This window comes from Etheostoma spectabile, chromosome 8 (assembly GCF_008692095.1).
Source record: "Etheostoma spectabile isolate EspeVRDwgs_2016 chromosome 8, UIUC_Espe_1.0, whole genome shotgun sequence".
Classification (NCBI taxonomy): domain Eukaryota; kingdom Metazoa; phylum Chordata; class Actinopteri; order Perciformes; family Percidae; genus Etheostoma; species Etheostoma spectabile.
Window position 1 is genome coordinate 26,663,086 of NC_045740.1, and position 17,386 is coordinate 26,680,471.

The window sequence follows — 17,386 nt, forward strand, 5'->3', positions numbered from 1 at the left end:
TCCCCGCCCCTGCAGTTATTGTCGAAGTGTCCTTGGGCAAGACACTGAACCCCAAGCATTGGAGTGTAAATGTGTGTGAATGTTTAACTGATGAGCAGGTGGCACCTTGTATGGCAGCCCCGGCCACAGTGTATGAATGTGTGTGAATGGTGAATGTTTCCTGTTGATGTAAAAGCGCATTGAGCAGTTGTTAAGACTGGAAAAGCGCAATTCACAATTTACATCTGTGAATTGACAAATTCTTTTTTGTTTTCTAGTTTGGTTAAAAAGAATTGTTAGTTGGGTTGCTAATATAAAAAGCTTTGGGGAGATAGGGCAACCCTGTTGTATGCCTTGTAGTTAGGGCTGTAACGGTATGCAATATGAAACGGAAATTGCAACACTCAGATCTACGAACCTGTGTCACGGAGTGAAAAGGCAATTGCCAGACAGCCCTTCCAACTCCCAGAGTTATCCTTCCCGTCCAGATACTCTGCTACCACATCTTTGAATTACTATTAGTGTCAGTCCTTTTGGTGCCTAATATCTGTTTTGTCTGGTAAATTTAGCTTACTGTAAAGACGGCTAAAAGCGAAGGGGCGGGGGGGGGGGGGGGGGGGGGGGGGGGGGGGGGGCACTGGCAACGCTAATGGAGGTGTAACGTTACGAATGGCCGCTGCTCTGACTCAGGTGCCTGGGTCTGTTTCAGAAACTGCTGGGTTCAGAAACTGCCTTTAGCGTCCTTTGCACTGAAATTAAGTGCTGACCGGGCTGGCTGCTAGCTGCCTTGGGGGCTGACTGTGGATGTGTCTTCTTCTGGTTTAGTTTGAAGGCTATTTAATTTGACATTTCACATAATTTGTCACTAATTATGTCACGGCCTACCCGTGACTCAGACAGACGTGAAAAGCAATCTCCTATATCCAGGCAGCCAGCGCCAGTTTGTTTACGCTACCTGCTACTCCACCAGCCCTGTGTTTTATGACCACCTTGCCTACCTCCACTCCTTTTATCATTGGACTACCACCTTCCTTTTTTTGCAAGATTTTTTGTTCAGTTGAGCATTCATTAAAACCCTGTTCCTACCCCAAACCTTCTAGTCTGTGTCCACTCTTGAATCCGGACCTAGCGGGAGCACTAGTAGTCACCTCCCTGTTTGTTTTCCTGCCTTCTATGCTCAATCAGTTTATTCTGAGGAACCCATGCAAATAGGCAGAGCTCGCCTTACCCCTGCAGAACGCCAGCGCTGTTTTCGTGATGGATTGTGTCTCTATTTTAGCGAGGCAGGTCACAACTGTACTCATTAGTGAGAGGAGGGATGCTGGTGAGCCACACCGCTGTTCCTGCACCATTCCCTCGGAATTGCATGCAGCTGGAGATTTTTTGTCCTTCTCACTGCCTATAGTCAGCACTTGCCCCCAGCCCAGCTCCTAGCACCCTTCTATCTGAGCCCCGAGATCTCACTCTAGTGCCTTTCATTCATCACGACATAGGTGAGACTTCAACAAACAGAAAGCACTATCTCTGCCCCCACACCGACCATATGATCGTGCTATTTAAATTCTTCCTGGTGCCCCACTTCCCTCTCGACGAATGTACAATCTATCTAAGCCTGAGAGAGAATCCTTGGAGAAATACATGTATTACTGACTCGTTAGCTGCTGGTCTTATCTGTCCCTCCTCCTCCTCCGTGGGCGCTGTTTTTTTTCTTTGTCAAAAAGAAGGACTCAACTCTCCGGCCCTGTATTGACTATTGCGGCCTAAATGAGGTAACTGTGAGGATCAAGTACTCTCTTCCCCTCATTGATCCTGCTTTTGAACCTTTGAACCGAGCTAAGGTTTTCACCAAATTGGACCTAAGAAAGGCCTACCATCTCATCCACATCTGTGCTGGGGATGAGTGGAAGACAGCTTTCAGCACCCTGCTTGGCCATTTTAAATATTTGGTCATGCCATTAGGTCTCACTAATGCTCCAGCTGTCTTTCAAGGCCCCAATGATGTCCTCAGAGAGATGCTCAACAGTTCCTTCTTTGTCTGGTTGGATGACATCCTGATTTTCTCCCAGAACATGTAGGAAAACGTCCAGCAGGGGTAGAGTGGCGAGAAAATCTGAACTTTTCCCGGTCGGCCGGCCAAAGAATTCCCGTTGCCCGGCCTACAGACCATTCCAAACGGCCATAAAATATCAGAATCTGCCCACGGGTCTTTAAAATTGTTTTCATTATATACTTAACACTATATATCTCCAGGACTCTACCTACCACTATCACTATGTTTAAGAAGTCCAACCGATATTTACATCACTTGCTCTCTATCTCTCCGTCATTATTACCCTGCGCAGTCATCTCTTCTGTCCATTTACTACTATGTGTGTAGCCTCTCCCATCAGTCTAGCCTATCTTAATTCAACTATTCATATTCAGGTGTTAAAGAAATATATGGTCACAAATAAAAATACAACAATTTAATTTGTTTGTTTTTTATTAAATTAACGTTGAATGGAGCAAAGCCTCATGGGAATGGGGAAGGCTTTTATCCGATGAACCGATTGCAGGTCAAGTCTATTTACAGAAATGTAGGGAGATAAATGAGCGCCCCCTCATCTAATGGCATGACCCAATGACAGAGAGACAAAGACAGAGAGCAACAAAGGAGGAATAGTAGCGGCATTTTGTGACAGTCGGGATTTGCTTGGTTTCTTTCTGTTTTGTGATGTTACACATGGATGGCAAGAAGAGAAAGGAGAACGGAAGGGCCAAAAAGACCAGAATGAAGAAGAAGGATGCTGGAGGATGCATCAAAGTGTTCAAAAATGACAGATTTATTCCCAAATCAGGCTTCGACACGTGCTGACTGAAAAACGTTAGATAGCCTATTTGGTAGTGATGATCTCCTCATTGCAAGTAACATCACCTCAAATGAGTTCTATTTTAAGTCTTGGGTTTGAAATATCTTGTTCATAAACAAAACATTTATGTCAGTTTTATCTGAATGAGTGGCAGTATTGCTATGTGCAAGGTACTCTATTTATCATTTAGCTATTTGCAATGCTACCTCAATATCTCAAAACTGATCTGAACGCAGATTATTCTGAAGTAGCATGTTCGTATGGTAATGACTAATTAGTGGGTATATTTTGTTGGGAGGTGGGGTGCATTGTATACGCCCTTCCATGCAGCCTATACTATCAGGGGAAAACGCAATTATCTTTATGCTGTAAAAAGTTTAATTTGTGTGTGCGCCTGTTCTGTTTTTTCCACACAGTCTCAGAATTAAGTCAGACTCAGCCCAGCGATGATGCGGATCAGACAATGCTAGGAGAAGTCATGACTACAAGTATATGATGTTATATTTCACCATCTGTTTAATAATAGAAAACCCATAATAGCTTTAATGTGCATTTGTCTAGTGCCCTCTAGTGGTCAGGTTTCATATTTCCAATAAATCCTTCCCAAATGCGTAGACTTGGCTGGCGTTAGAACAGATGGAGACATTCCACACAAAGAAACATAGCACAATTTGGGTTTAAAAAATAGATTTTGTGTTATTGATAAATGGGGAGGTGGGCCCGGTTGATTTTAGTGCCCTATTCCGCCCCTGACGTACAGCATGTCATATAGTAGTAGTGCTGCAGTGTCTATTGGAGCAAACATTAACAGAACATTTGTGAAAGCTGAGCATTGCACAAATGCGCAAAGAACGTCATGCGCATTAATGAGTAGCTTGTCCTTATGGCCTACATTTTCAAAACAGTTTTTTTTACAACAACCTTCAGCAAAACCAATCTATGATATGAACGTCTGATTAAACCAGCATATCTGTGTCAAAGACAATAAAAAACCTTTTTTAACTTTGTTCAAGAAGGATCCACACATTTGTTGTCAATCAGCGCGTAAACTTCCTCAGAAACGCAACTAAACTGCCTACTCTTGCTTCTCTCGATCTCTTCCAGACATCATCTCGTACATGTCTCATCCCGAATTGGATGAAAATTCCTTGGCTCGTTTTCTAAAGTATCAGCATCACTTCTTTTCCCCAGGAGGAGGCCAGCATCCAGTATCTCCCTCAGTTGGTCTACAGAAAGAGGTACAACTCTTGAGAGGATGCTGATGCCAGCTTCCCTTGTGTTTTCCAGTCAGTCTCAAATGCCATCTCCTTTGTAACGGGCTTGCTCCTCATAAGCAATTTTAAGGGAGCTGCTTTCTTTTTTGAGATCACTGACTTTTTATGTAGTGGCAGAATGTAGGCTAAACATGAATGCATTATGGTGTAACATCGGCTCGGTTCTGGGTAGCCTACTGTATTGGGTCATTTAGGACCACAGAAAGATATCTTCTCTTCATATCTGAAATGGCTTTGAAAAAAAAAAAAAAACTTTCAGGGAGAATAAAACTACTCTGGGCTGAGTGTTCCAAATGACCTTGCCAAAAATAGATAGATATGTATTGATCCCAATAAAATGGGAAATTGTGGTGTTACAGCAGCAAAATCAGTCACACAGCACAGAATATAAATAAGATACTAGGATACAATATACATACATATATATAATATACATGAAATAATAACGGGAATAAAATACAAGACCAAATATTTGAAAATATATAGATATTTGAATATATAGAAGATGGGAATACAAAAATCTGCAACTGCTTAAATAGTATAGTAAAGGATGCTGCAAATGCTAGTATAATATGAAAATGGCAGGTGGATTTATGACACGAAATGATGATTTACAATTTAATGAATCAAACTTGAACATATCAGTCAGTTAATGTTCATATTGTAAAAAGGTAATTTGACATCCTTGTCTGGGACACACATTCACTTACGGTTTGATAAAGTAGCCTACTTATTGGCTTTCACTTTTGTATTGCACTTACAATAACGAGTGTAGCTGTCCTCATCTCAACTCATCTAATTACCATCTCATCTCCGGTTTTTCCTGCTTCTACTGTGTGTAAGTGTGTGTGTGTGTCAGTCGTGGGGAGAACTGAGCAGCAGCCCCGCCCGCTGCAGAGAGCAGACAGGATTGAAACCAACAGCAGCAGCTTTTAGCAACTTTAGAGGGAAAATCGTAACAGTGTACTTTGATGTCAAAATGCGTACAGGTTGGCAGAATGGTCTGAATTTGCTGTATACGTTTTGTTGGTAAGGGTGAGGTGTTCGAGTCACACATGTCTCGTCTTCATAACAGAAACAATGAAATAATTTGGAGATGACGCCAACTCGTCAAATACTGATGCTTCGTCAGTGGTGGAAGTTAAAAAAATCATCATGTCACCTCCTGAGGTTCATAGATTGAAACAGAGCTGAAACAGTGCAGATGATTGTGCATTGGTAGAAAAAAAACAGACTCCAAAACACAAAGAACTAAACACAAGAGTCAAAGGCAGAAACACTTACTGACCCAATAAGAAAAACTGGCACAGAACAAAGGGAGAAGACAGAGACTAAAGGTGTGTTTCAACCACGGGGACCAGGGTGTAAAATAAGTTCCTTCAGTAGATGTTCCTTCAGTAGTTCTTGTGGATATTATATCTTGAATGTTGAATGTGTCCACCCTGGGTACCTTTAGGTCTACGTTAATTAAAGCATGATGCATGATTTATGAAATTCATGTTTTTGTTCTGATCGGATACCTTTCTCTTTATACAATGTGGTTTTAGTGTCCCATTAGCTGCACACATCATCAACTCTGGTGGCTAAGGTCACCTGTGAAGTATGGTTGTTCAGACCAAACAGACATTTCATCTCCCCCTATGTAGAAAACCATGCTGATAGGTGGATTGAGGTCAAGTGCAAGCAGTTAGAACAAGCCCAGCAGTAAGTCTGTCCTTCCAACCTAGCTCGCCGCCCTAGCTCCGTAGTCAGCCGATTGCCTGCTCTTGTGAATTGCTGGTTGATTGTTCAATTGTATGTCACCGGATAATAAGTTCAGGATCAGAAGTATACTGTGAGCATGCCACTTGCCTTTTCTTCAAGTGTCTTTTGTTTGTTTGGTGTGTCGCAGAAAAATACATTTTGCCTGGTGATCAAATAAATTACAAGGTATCCATGTTATTGGAAATTGAATTAAAAGAAGCAAGAAGTAGCCTGTTATTGATTTTTTTTTTTACTGCATTGTCTGCATTAAAGCACTGTCCAAAAGGCAAGTTAAGTTTATTTATTTTTAATTTAAATTATTCGATCCTCAGCATTCATTGTTATTTTTTAATTATTTAATCCTCAGCGTTTATTTTTAATTTTTAATTATTCAATCCTCAGCGTTTACGTAAAGAAACTCAGTTGGTTTGACTTTCAAAAATCCTGCAAATTTGACACCATTAGGATTTTCAATTAACAATAACATAAAACAGAATAAAAACATAATAAAATGTAAGATAAATGACACAATGTTAATGTTCAATTGATCAAGATTTTACAGTATTTTTTGTATGTTTGTAGAAAAAAGGGATCTAATTTAATTATGATTTATGGTATTTGGAGAAAGGAATATTTGCTAAACGGCATTAAAAAAATCTAAATTTCTTAGTAAATCTATCTTTTTAGGACGATTAAACAAAACCTTTGCTCAAAAAGGATTACATTTACGAGCCCCTCATGAGAAGACGCCAGTCCCTGAAAGTGGGTGAGACTGTCTGTCTCTGTTTTTCCCTCCTTTATTTATTAATGATAGTGCCTCGATGCATCAAGATAGCATTGCTGTAGCTGAAAAGAGAAAGAAACAACGTGGGAAAAGATAAAGAATACAGATCTAAAAAAAAGCAAACATGCAGACAGAGACACATTTTTCTGCATCTGTGTAAAGGTGCCGGACTTTTCCATCATTGTAGAGAAAGCATGTCATCAAGCATCTCCAAATCAACACATCTGTCACTCCCCTGCTTCACTTCCTCATCTATCCGCCCCTCCCTCCCTGCCTTCTTCCATCCATCCATCCCCCTCCCACTAGCCACCCATATGTCCCTTTAATTCCACGCCCACCCCCATCCCCATCCCCACCCCCATCAGTCTGCCAAATGGCATGTTCCTGCAGGACTGCAGTCCAGAAGTGGATTGTACCATTGTGCATTTGGTGGGTGGATGGCAGCAGGGAGCAGTGCTGCAGAGAGAGGGAGGGAGGGAGAGAGAAAGAGAGGCTGGCACTATCCTTTCCTGCCCTAATCTGTCAGCTATGTCTGTTGTGTTGATGCTGGTAACAGACACAGTAAGGGAACTTCAGACTAGAATTTTAAGGCTACAATTGAATTTTAAGACAGATTTGTTGTGAAGCCTGGACACCATCGATTGGATGTGAACTTCAGTTTGATCTGTTCTGGTAAGAGAAGTGATTTTCAATACAGTTTAAGTTTTTTTGTGTTTTTGATTTGGTTTGAAACCAGATATTCAAAATTATGATGGTGGTGTTCTTTAGTTCCATGGCCCAAATAAGTGTAATTCTCAGGCTGAGCAGAGTAGATAATCAACTGTTATTACAGTGCATTAGCAGATCAGAACATTTTCTCCAGCTGAATGTACACAGATTTTACTGTATGAAATACAGGGAAAACACACTGTGAAGACAACAAACACTGTCAGGACAGTCAGTTGAAAGTCCTTAACAAGGTGCAAATTAATTTTGGACATACATCTATTAATAACAAGCAGGAAACATGAAAGCTCCTATTCAGCAGGGACAGCTTGCCAACAACATTATGTAATCAATGCACACACACATCTCACATTACATTTCTTTTTGCACTAGGTACACTACATTTAATAGAATGAGCATTTTTACAAAGGGTTAAGGACCTTTGTTATGTCACTGTTGACTTACTTGCTGGTAATAATGGTAAACATTTAGCAGAAGAACAAGCTGGGCTTTAGTCTCTGTGTCCTCACTGTCTTCTATAACTGATCTACGCCAAAGCGGCTTGTTTAGTAATAAGCAGGGTTGGCGGGCCAATGGATGGCGCTAGGGCACTGCTCTCTTTTAGCCACAAATAAACTAAAACAAAACTAAATAATAAAACTATGCAACCATATTGGTTGTTTATTCCTACCTTAATACAACCAATAGGAGCATTTCATAAATGAGCCCCATTGCGGTGGCAGAAAATATGACCCACAGGAGCCTTTTCCATCCTCATACCTAAACGCAATGGTCACTAGGTTAGGTTTAGGCAACAAAACTACAGAGTTACATTTAGAAGATCATTCTTTGGGTTTATATCTGTTCATTCGTTACATTACTTAACTTTCGGTTATGTATGAGTTCCTTCCCAAGACCATTTTGGAGAGCAACTGTCTCTGTGTCCGGAGTTTAGCCCGAGACGGTTGTGTTTGATTTATAGAAATAGAAACAACCCAGAGCGTTTTTTCCCCTATCCCAGAATGTATGTATGACCTTACCTCACAGCGCTGTGGAGATAGGCCTGGCAATGTGAGACTATGTGTTGACTGAACTCAAAACATCAGCATGACTGGCTAGACCTCGAATTTTAGTGTGTGGACCATTTTGGTCAAATGTTCACATCTACAACATGGATTGGCACAAATGCTGGCACCGTCAGTCATGGTTTGCATCCAATGTGTATCCTATCCTAATGACTTTGTTAATCCTCTGACTTCCCCTGTAGTGGCACCAACAGGTTGACATTTTTGGTTCAGGTTTAAACGTCTTGACAAATTTTTCAATGGATTGCCATGAACTTTCATGTACCCCTGAGAATGAGCTGTAGTAAATAGGGAGGTCCACTCACCTTTCCTCTAGTGCATCATAATACATACTATAGCCATATACTTGAGTTTACATCAGCATGTTGTTATTGTCATTGTACGCGTGTTGGAATTCCGAAATTAGCATTTGCACAGCTTTATTGGCATGGCCGTTTCAATAACAATGTTGCCACAGCATAAAATTCAATTGTCCAACTATTCGGACAGAACACAATAAACAGAAATATGAACATTAACATTTATTTATATTAATTATATATACACTATATGAAAGAAGACTCACAGTAGAATTTTTGTCTTGTTTGACCTGGTCTATCAGTAGAAAAATGTTCAATATCATTGCCTTCCAAAACTGAAATTACCCACTCAGACATCTGCCACTGCTACAGTTTTGGGAGAAAAAAACTACCTGGTTAGGGTTAGGCATAGATTAGGCTAGGATAGGAGGCTAGGATAACTATCATGGTCATAGTTAAACCAGGGTTAAGTGGAGAAAACAAACACACCTTGTTGACCGATAGGTAGGTCAGTAATCCATCACAATAAACAGTCTGCATTTATTTTAAGTTTTATATTATGTAACACACCCACTTCAGTCCCTCATGTGCGCAATGCAGCAAACTCAATTAATTATTGCATCAAGACTGGAAATAAACACCTCAGGATAGCTCTGATCTCCATCTCCCACTACTGCAGTGTTGTCCCTGCTCAGTGGTCGAGGTGTGTTGCATGAGTTGTGGTACGATGCTGCTGATTTGTATACTTCAAAAAATTTCAGACCGGTAAACACTGATGGTCTATAACCTGCATAAAACATAAACTGCATAAATGATCATTGACTCATTGACAATTCGGCTGTGGGACGTACCGAAGTTATTGGCGCTTCTCCTGTTGCATGGATGTATTATAAGTAGTGCTGTCACACGATTAACATATTTAATCGCGATTAATCACATTTAACTTGCAATTGATCACGTTAATCACACATTTTTATCTGTTCTAAATGCCCCTTGATTTCTTTTTGTCCCAATTTTTTTTCTTTAGAATGCTCTTATTAACATGGTGGACTGGCTTGCTTTGTGCAAATGATTTTTTATTGAAAACGGACGATATTGCCTAAAAGTAAAATCCCCTATTTAAAAAGAAAAAAAATCTGTGAAAAAAAGGATTTTTTTCATTCTGTAGGGAGTTGGGTTAGGACCCCATATGGACCGAAGTATGCAGTGTGGATTGGTAGCTGGAGAGGTGCCACTACACTTCCTGGGCACTGCCGGGTGCTCTTGAGCAAGGCATCGTACCCCCCCCAACCGCTCAGAGCAGCTGGCAGCCCACTCACACTGATATCTCTCCCTTTGTGCATAATTAGGTTCTGAGCAAAGGTTACTGACAAAAAGTGTAGATTATAATTTCCTCACTGGGGATCAATAAACAGTATTAGTAGTAGTATAAACATTATAAATTATACACGCAAGCTCCTTTGTAGCAACTAGCGGTAAAACCAAACGTCAAAGAGGATCTCCGTGCTACAGAGCGGCAATTCTTAGTTGTTTAAGCTGCTACAGATCTCTGTCACAGCTGAGTCGTATCAGCGGCATTTAGTAGATGTGTTGAGCCGCCCAAGAGTTTCTCACCACCGCCTCTGGTGCCCCGCATGGTGGTCCTTCAGGTCAGCGGTAGCTGGTGGTTCAGTTAGGTGACTCGCACAGACAGAGCACCGCGAGCTACCGGTGAAATGACTAGTTAAGAAAATAATTAATGTTAGTCCCTGGCATGTTGTTTGTGTATCTCTAAGGCAAATGCATGGGGGGGGGGGGCTCACACAAAACAGGCACGCTGCACACACTTGTTTGTGATTGCGAGCCGGTCTAGTTAGATCCGGTGTGGTGTTGTAGTTTTTCTAACGTTACTAGTTGTTGCAACAGCATGTGAAAAAGTGTTTTCTAGGCCAAAAAGAACGTTAATCTTGGGATAAAAAAATGCACGCTGTTAAAATCGGTTTGCCTTAACGCCGTTAATAACGTGTTTAATTGACAGCACTAAGAATAAGAAGTGGATACATCATTTGGGCAGTTGCTCATTGGCACGAAAATCCATCATGGAGCCAAAAAAAGATGATCAGCACTACAATTGCACTGTGCGGCCCATAGAGCAGGAGCTCCACTAACTTAAATGCGGATTAAATAATTCAATCGTACGTCTCTTCTAGACTTTCTAAATGTTATTGGACCAAATGGCTCAAAATACAATATTGAAACAAATAATTTTACAGTGGTTGGGACACTCAAAAAATGTATCCACTAATTCATGATCAGTAAGTAAAAAAAATGAAGGTAAAAATAAAAATGAAAGCAGACATGTTGAGTGTGAGAGATTACTACCTCAAGGAAGTCTCTGTAAACTGAATTTCATGATGTAGTTAAATAAATAATGAAATAAAATAAAAGATTTGTGGTAAACATGAAAAAAACAATGACATGGTCCTTTAAATCCAGCTGGTAGCTTCTATTTGATGATGCTGCTGTACCAGAGTGCAGCTTACTTCTGCTTTGATTTGATACAGTAGACTGCACTCTACTTAAAAGTGTGTGTGTGTGTGTGTGTGTGTGGGTGTGTGAGAGAGACTGTGTGGGGGTGGTCTCTTCCTGCTGTTGAAAGGAAGGTGTTGCATTATTAATTATGTCTGAATGACTGGGCTGGCTGTAGCTTTCTCTCCAGCTTCCTGTCCTCACAGCCATCACCTTTTCTTTCTACACACACAGTTTATTGCATCATCAAAATCAATAAGTTAAAAAGGTTGTCATGAAAACACACTTCCTGTCAAAAACAAAAGGTGTAGCTCCTTGGTTAAAGTATAATAGGCATCTCCACTACCTAGCAGAGGAGTTCTTAGCTCACAGGCAGTGGAGTGTTGCCTGGACTAGAGTCGTGTGTATAGTGTGTAGTGTTTCCTGACTCTGTAATGTTTGGACTGACCTTGAGGAACGGATTTTGACTGATGGAACCAGCTGTACTGTATCAACCCCATCTCATAGGAATTATAAAAAAAACTAATTTGCAACACCAAATACGTTGTAAGGAAATGTAATATTGCATCTATATTCTCATTATCACATCCCAGAAGAAAACAGGTGTTGACGGAGCAGTGGCAAAGATCATGGGCACAACAAGTTGACGTGAGAGCGTTACAAGGTTTTGCTTTGTATTCTGCTCTGTGGAATGGAATTAATTTATTTACAGTGTTGTTGACAAATTAGGTCTGGTTGGAAGTGTTTGGTGATGCTGTGTTTGACAGGGGAATTAACGATAGTCTTGGCTGACATGTTATGTAGATTTGTCTGAATTTACACTTTTAGGACAATGGCCTGACATCCGGCACTTGGCCAACAATACAATATGTCCCTCACTTTTGAGACATTTGTATGAGTCTGGGGAAAGGCTCTCCAAGCTGTTGGCCTATCAACATAGACAGGCCTCCACATTCAATCTAATTCCAAAAATAGCTACTTCATCAGGCATAGTAACTGACCCATTATAAATAAAGCATTTAAAGACTTCTTTAGTGCTCTCTAGACATCTGAGCACAGCAATGACCCTCAGGCATTGACATCCTTCTTTAATCAAATAAAACATAGAAATGCACACCATCACTTCTAGCCAGATGGAGACCCTTGACCAAACTCTCGCTGGATACTAAATTGTTAAGGCAATCTGTTCTATGCAATCTGGAAAGTCCCCTGGACTTGCCTGTCTGCCAATAGAATTTTACAAAAAGTTCTGTCCAAAGTATGCCTCTTTTATTAAACATGTTCAGCAAATCCTTACTGTCTGGCACACTGTACCCCTCTCTCCGACAAGCCTATATTTCCCTGATATTGCAGAAGAATAAAGATGGAGACTCTTGCTCCTCATACAGCCCCATATCATTACTGAATGCAGACATCCAAGGAGAACTCCGGCTGATTTATAACCAACTCTTGATTGCTAGATGTATCCGAGTACTGTTAATTGGAGAATAAAAACAAAATCTGTGCTAGAAAACTGGAGTTGCTGCAGCTAATGGCCAGAGCTCCCAGTTAGCTAGAATGCCAGTTGTTGGGGCATGTTCCAAAGAGTTTCTTTGTGCCTCTTAACAGACACAAAATGCAATTAAAATTTCTGTGCAACATGAACAAGGCCCTTATGTGACAAGAAAACGTGTTTTCAACTCAGACATGTGAAGAAACAGTTTTAATTCAAAGTTTGTACTGTCATCTACCTTGTCTCGATCCTGTCGGTAGCTAGCTCGGCCAGCTAGCTGCACAGCCAGGTTTCAGTGATAATCATGATGCAGCAGTTCCGTGTGTAGTTGTTTATTGCTATGCTGAGTTCCAGCTTATCCATTTTGTGTGCGATAGATCTGCCATTGGTGAGTAAGAGGCTTGGCAGTGGAAATCCCGACCGGCATCCTCGCTTCTTCTTTCTGTACCGTTTCTGTGCCGCTGCCGACAACAATCCACGGAGCACCCGGGGGTCTGGCTTTGTCCTCCAGAGGACAGGTCATGCCTTCGTAATGAAAACTTGAAGTTTATTTTCCTCACAAAAATAGGTAATTGAGCATTGTAGTGGTTATCACCTTATAGTGACTACGTAACTATATGGAATCAGTCCAAATGATGCCTGTGGCTTGCACAGTAAAAGCATTACTGAAGGCTAGCTCTAGTCTCGCGCGTAAGTAGGAATTCAGTTGTTGCAGGACGCAACATTGGAATATAATCCCATTTATGTTGCGCTTTGTAGTGTCTAGGGGTATCAGGATGTAAACATAAACCAGATGTTATTGGTATGTGAAAAGATATTTATTTTAAAATCAGGTAAAACAGAACAACAGAGCTTACAAACGGAAACCAATAGGTGCTATGGAAATCAAAAATAGATCCTCAAAAGGAAGACTAAAAAAAAAGGTAAACAAAAATTCTCTCTAACTTAAATACTTGTTAAAACACAAAACACCACACTCACAGTACCCCTGCCCCTAATGTCAATAATACAAGTCAAACCTGTGGATGCAAGAAAGATATCAGCTTTAGAATCTTAACCCTGGCCCAATTCCCCAGTTGCTCATACTCTGATGCAAGCAATTCTGGTCTGGGTTCTCACCTGCAATCAATCAGGCTTTTTGAGCTGGAGGCAGACTTCATTGACCCTCTTTTGATTGGTCGGTCAGTTGTGGCATGCTGCACCAATCAGATTCCTTCTCCAGGAACTGGGCGGGACTTCCCGTATCCATCCGATCTGCAGCATGGCATGGCACAGCCTACTTTGTATGTCACAGGTAGAACATTCAATTAAACAAAACACACACATGATGGTGCCAGCTGTAACCCCCCCATACACAAAAACTGGATAACACCTCAGCCACTACGTTCTCTGAACCTCTCTTGTGGCGGACATCCAACTTGTAGTCTTTCACAATCAGTGCCCAATGCATTAAAGGAACACGCCAACTTATTGGGACTTATTATTATTTACCATTACCCCCAGAGTTGGACAAGTCCATACATACCTTTCTCATCTCCGTGTGAGCTGTAACTCTCTCCACCTACCTTGCCGTCCACCCTAGAGACTGCTTGTGGCGCACCCTCTATTTCTGCTGAGACAGCTAAATGAAGTGTTTTTAATTCTGCCGTCACAGGCAACTCAATCAACCTTCTCTCCACCAAGTCAGCAATAACTAAATCATCTTTTCTACACACATTAATTTGATCAAGAGTTGGATTGGCCAGGAATGACTCCAAATCAAAGCGTTCAGAAGCCATGACACCTAATCGCCTAGACAGCTGCACCAGAATGCCAATTAGTAAGCTCACTTACCTTTTTCCAATAAATAACCTTTCACCAGGAATCAATTTAAGATGCAGCTAGAAGGCCAAGCTAGCTACCGGCAGTTTTTTCATGTCTGAGTTGAAAACGCATCTTGTTGTCACATAAGGACCCAATTCATGTTGCACAGAAATTTTAATTGCGTTTGTGTCCATTAAGAAGCACAAAGGCACTCTTTAGAACATACCCCCACAACTGGCATTTTAGCTAACTGGGTACTCTGGCCATTAGATGCAGAAACTCCTGTTTGCTAGCACAGAGTTGTTTTTTTTTTTACCGATCAACAGTATTCGGAGACATCTAGCATCAACATTTGGGTAAAAATCGTCCGAAATTCTCCTTTATAATTCTTGCTAAGGCCCCGTCTCTGAGATTGGAATCTGCTCTTCCCTCTATTATACACCCAGATCAAACTGGATTTATCAAAAACAGACACTCTTTTTTAATATACAATGTCTCTTTAATATAATCCATTATAACAACAACTCTCAAGGTCCTGAGGTAGTTGTGTCTATGGACGCAGAGAAAGCTTTAGACAGAGTTGAGTGGGACTATCTCTTTACATGCCTTTCTAGATTTGGCTTGGTGAGGGCTTTCTTGCCTGGGTGCGCCTTCATTACTCCTCCCCTTTGGCTTCAGTGCGTACAAATAGTCATTTATCTGACTGCTTTCCCCTCTACAGGGTACCAGACAGGTCTGTACCCTTTCCCCACTCCTTTTTGAAGTGGCAATTGAACCGCTGGCCCTTGCAACTTGACGGCTTTTAAGGGTATCACTTGCTGTGGCATGCACCAAAAAGTGTCATTATATGCGGACAAGCTCCTTTTATATATTTCCAATTCAATGGAGTCTACGCCACATATTCTAGGGAGCTTAACACATTTTAGGGCTATATATCAGGATATAAACTCAATCTTGACAAAAGTCAGATTGTCATGTACTGTATGCGGGCAGATCCGAAGAAGTCCCCTGCTTGGTGTCTGATGGAGGGGGCGGCTGTGGCTCAGTGGTAGAGCGGTTGACTGCCAATTGGAACTTGCCCTGCAGTCCCATGTCAAAGTGTCCTTGGGCAAGACACTGAACCCCGAGTTGCCCCCGGTGCTGCGCATCGGTGTGTGAATGTGTGTGAGTGTATATCTGATGAGCAGGTGGCACCTTGTACGGCAGCCTCGGCCACAGTTAATGTGTGTGAATGGTGAATGTACCCTGTATGATGTAAAAGCGCTTTGAGAAAAGCGCTATATAAATACAGCACATTTACATTGATGGAGGCCTTCTCAAGTGCACCTGCCACTCTACTAGTCACCTTCTCCCCTCTATTAAATTACTCAAACTTTGGAAAAAAAATACTCATTCACATTGTGTATTTGGAATCAATTCTGTAAACATTTAGAAGTCAAGACACCATCTCTCTATGTGCCACTTAGCAACAACCTCCTGTTTCCTCCCTCTATGGAACATGGTGCTTTCAGGCTGTAGCGCCAGAGGGGCCTGGGCACAGTAGGGGACGTGTTTGTAGATGGTGTCTTTGCTGCATTTGAACAGCTGGTTGAGAAATTTGAGCTTCCCCATAAAGAACAGTGTGACAGTTACTGAGGCGTCGTATCGCTCCTTTTAGGCCTTCCCCTCAGCCACCCCCCGGTTCTGCTATGCCCACTTCTGCCGTACGGCAACACCAGTTACCGTCAGCGGAGCAGATGCTTTGGTCTATTCTAAAAGGAGTTACTTAGATACTTGACTAATTGCAAAAAATTAAATTATCAATCCACACACAGTGATTTGTGATTTGTTTTTTTTGTTTTTTTTTACGAGAGACACACATGCCCTTGCTAAATGAAAAGACCCTCGCCCGGACCAGGGAAACCAAAGGCTTTTTAGATTTTACCCCCGACGTCCCCAACTGACGGGCTTTGGTCCCCCTGTGTATGAAAAGCACTGCCCGAGGAGATCTTTACAACCAACCGTTTCTCCCAGGGTCACCGGAGGTCCCCTCCTTCTCAAGGGCGCCCGCTAGCCTTTCCTGGTCGCAGCTCTGAGAGAGGTTAGGTGCTCTGTGGCTCTGGGGCAGAGGAGGAGATAACAGGACGTCTGACTGTCTAAATCTTTCCCCGCCGGGTAGCAACTCACCTGAGCGGTTAAAAATCACATAACACAAGTCATTTGGTTCCCTAGCTCACAGTATCAGCTCAGGTATTTTTATTTTTTAAGAGAAAAAGCGTACAAAGATAAGTACTTAGAGTCGGATCAAACCGGGCGTTTCCATCTGTTCAAGGTAATAAGCTCCTATTCCTTTGCGCCTCAAAAGCACAGGGTAGCTCAACTCAACTACCTGCTGCTGCTTTGCTTCACATTTTATGAGCAAAATCTAAACACTCCCACTGACGTACCAGGGTGTTTCCATCATTGCATTGCATTGTTCTTCAGCATACAGGATGCACGCCCATGACAGGGCCTGTGTCTCAGACATCTAACATCCATGCCTTGACCAAAAATGGGCCTCTTTCTCTGTCAGTACTTTTCCACTAGCTGATGCAACAATTACAGCGTGTTTGACCTTTTTACATTATGCAGTAAAGATTAATACATTTTCAAGCAGGGATATAGATTTTTTTAGATTTAGATGTTTTTGAGTTTTCTGTTCAACACCTATACTGTTTTTTTCAAGTATTTACAAGTACGAGACTTTTATAGAAAGATATGAGCAGATTTTGTAATTATCCCTGTAGATTCTCCTATTGATAGGATTTTTAAGTTGATCCTCTTGACCCTCTGAACCCTAAGGCCATTTTTACAGTTTATTGTCCGTCTGGATTTATTTTATATAAA

The 17,386-nt window shown here is 41.5% G+C and overlaps 1 protein-coding gene across 1 annotated transcript in view; it reads left to right on the plus strand.

The window, feature by feature from the left end:
• The first annotated feature begins 7,104 nt into the window (after positions 1-7,104).
• The window catches only part of LOC116693950 (synaptic vesicle glycoprotein 2B), a 71,877-nt gene continuing 61,595 nt past the window's right edge, over positions 7,105-17,386 (plus strand). The window contains exon 1 of the mRNA XM_032523326.1: positions 7,105-7,301. The gene's annotated coding sequence lies outside the window, so the exon portion shown is untranslated. The remainder of the gene's footprint in view (positions 7,302-17,386) is intronic.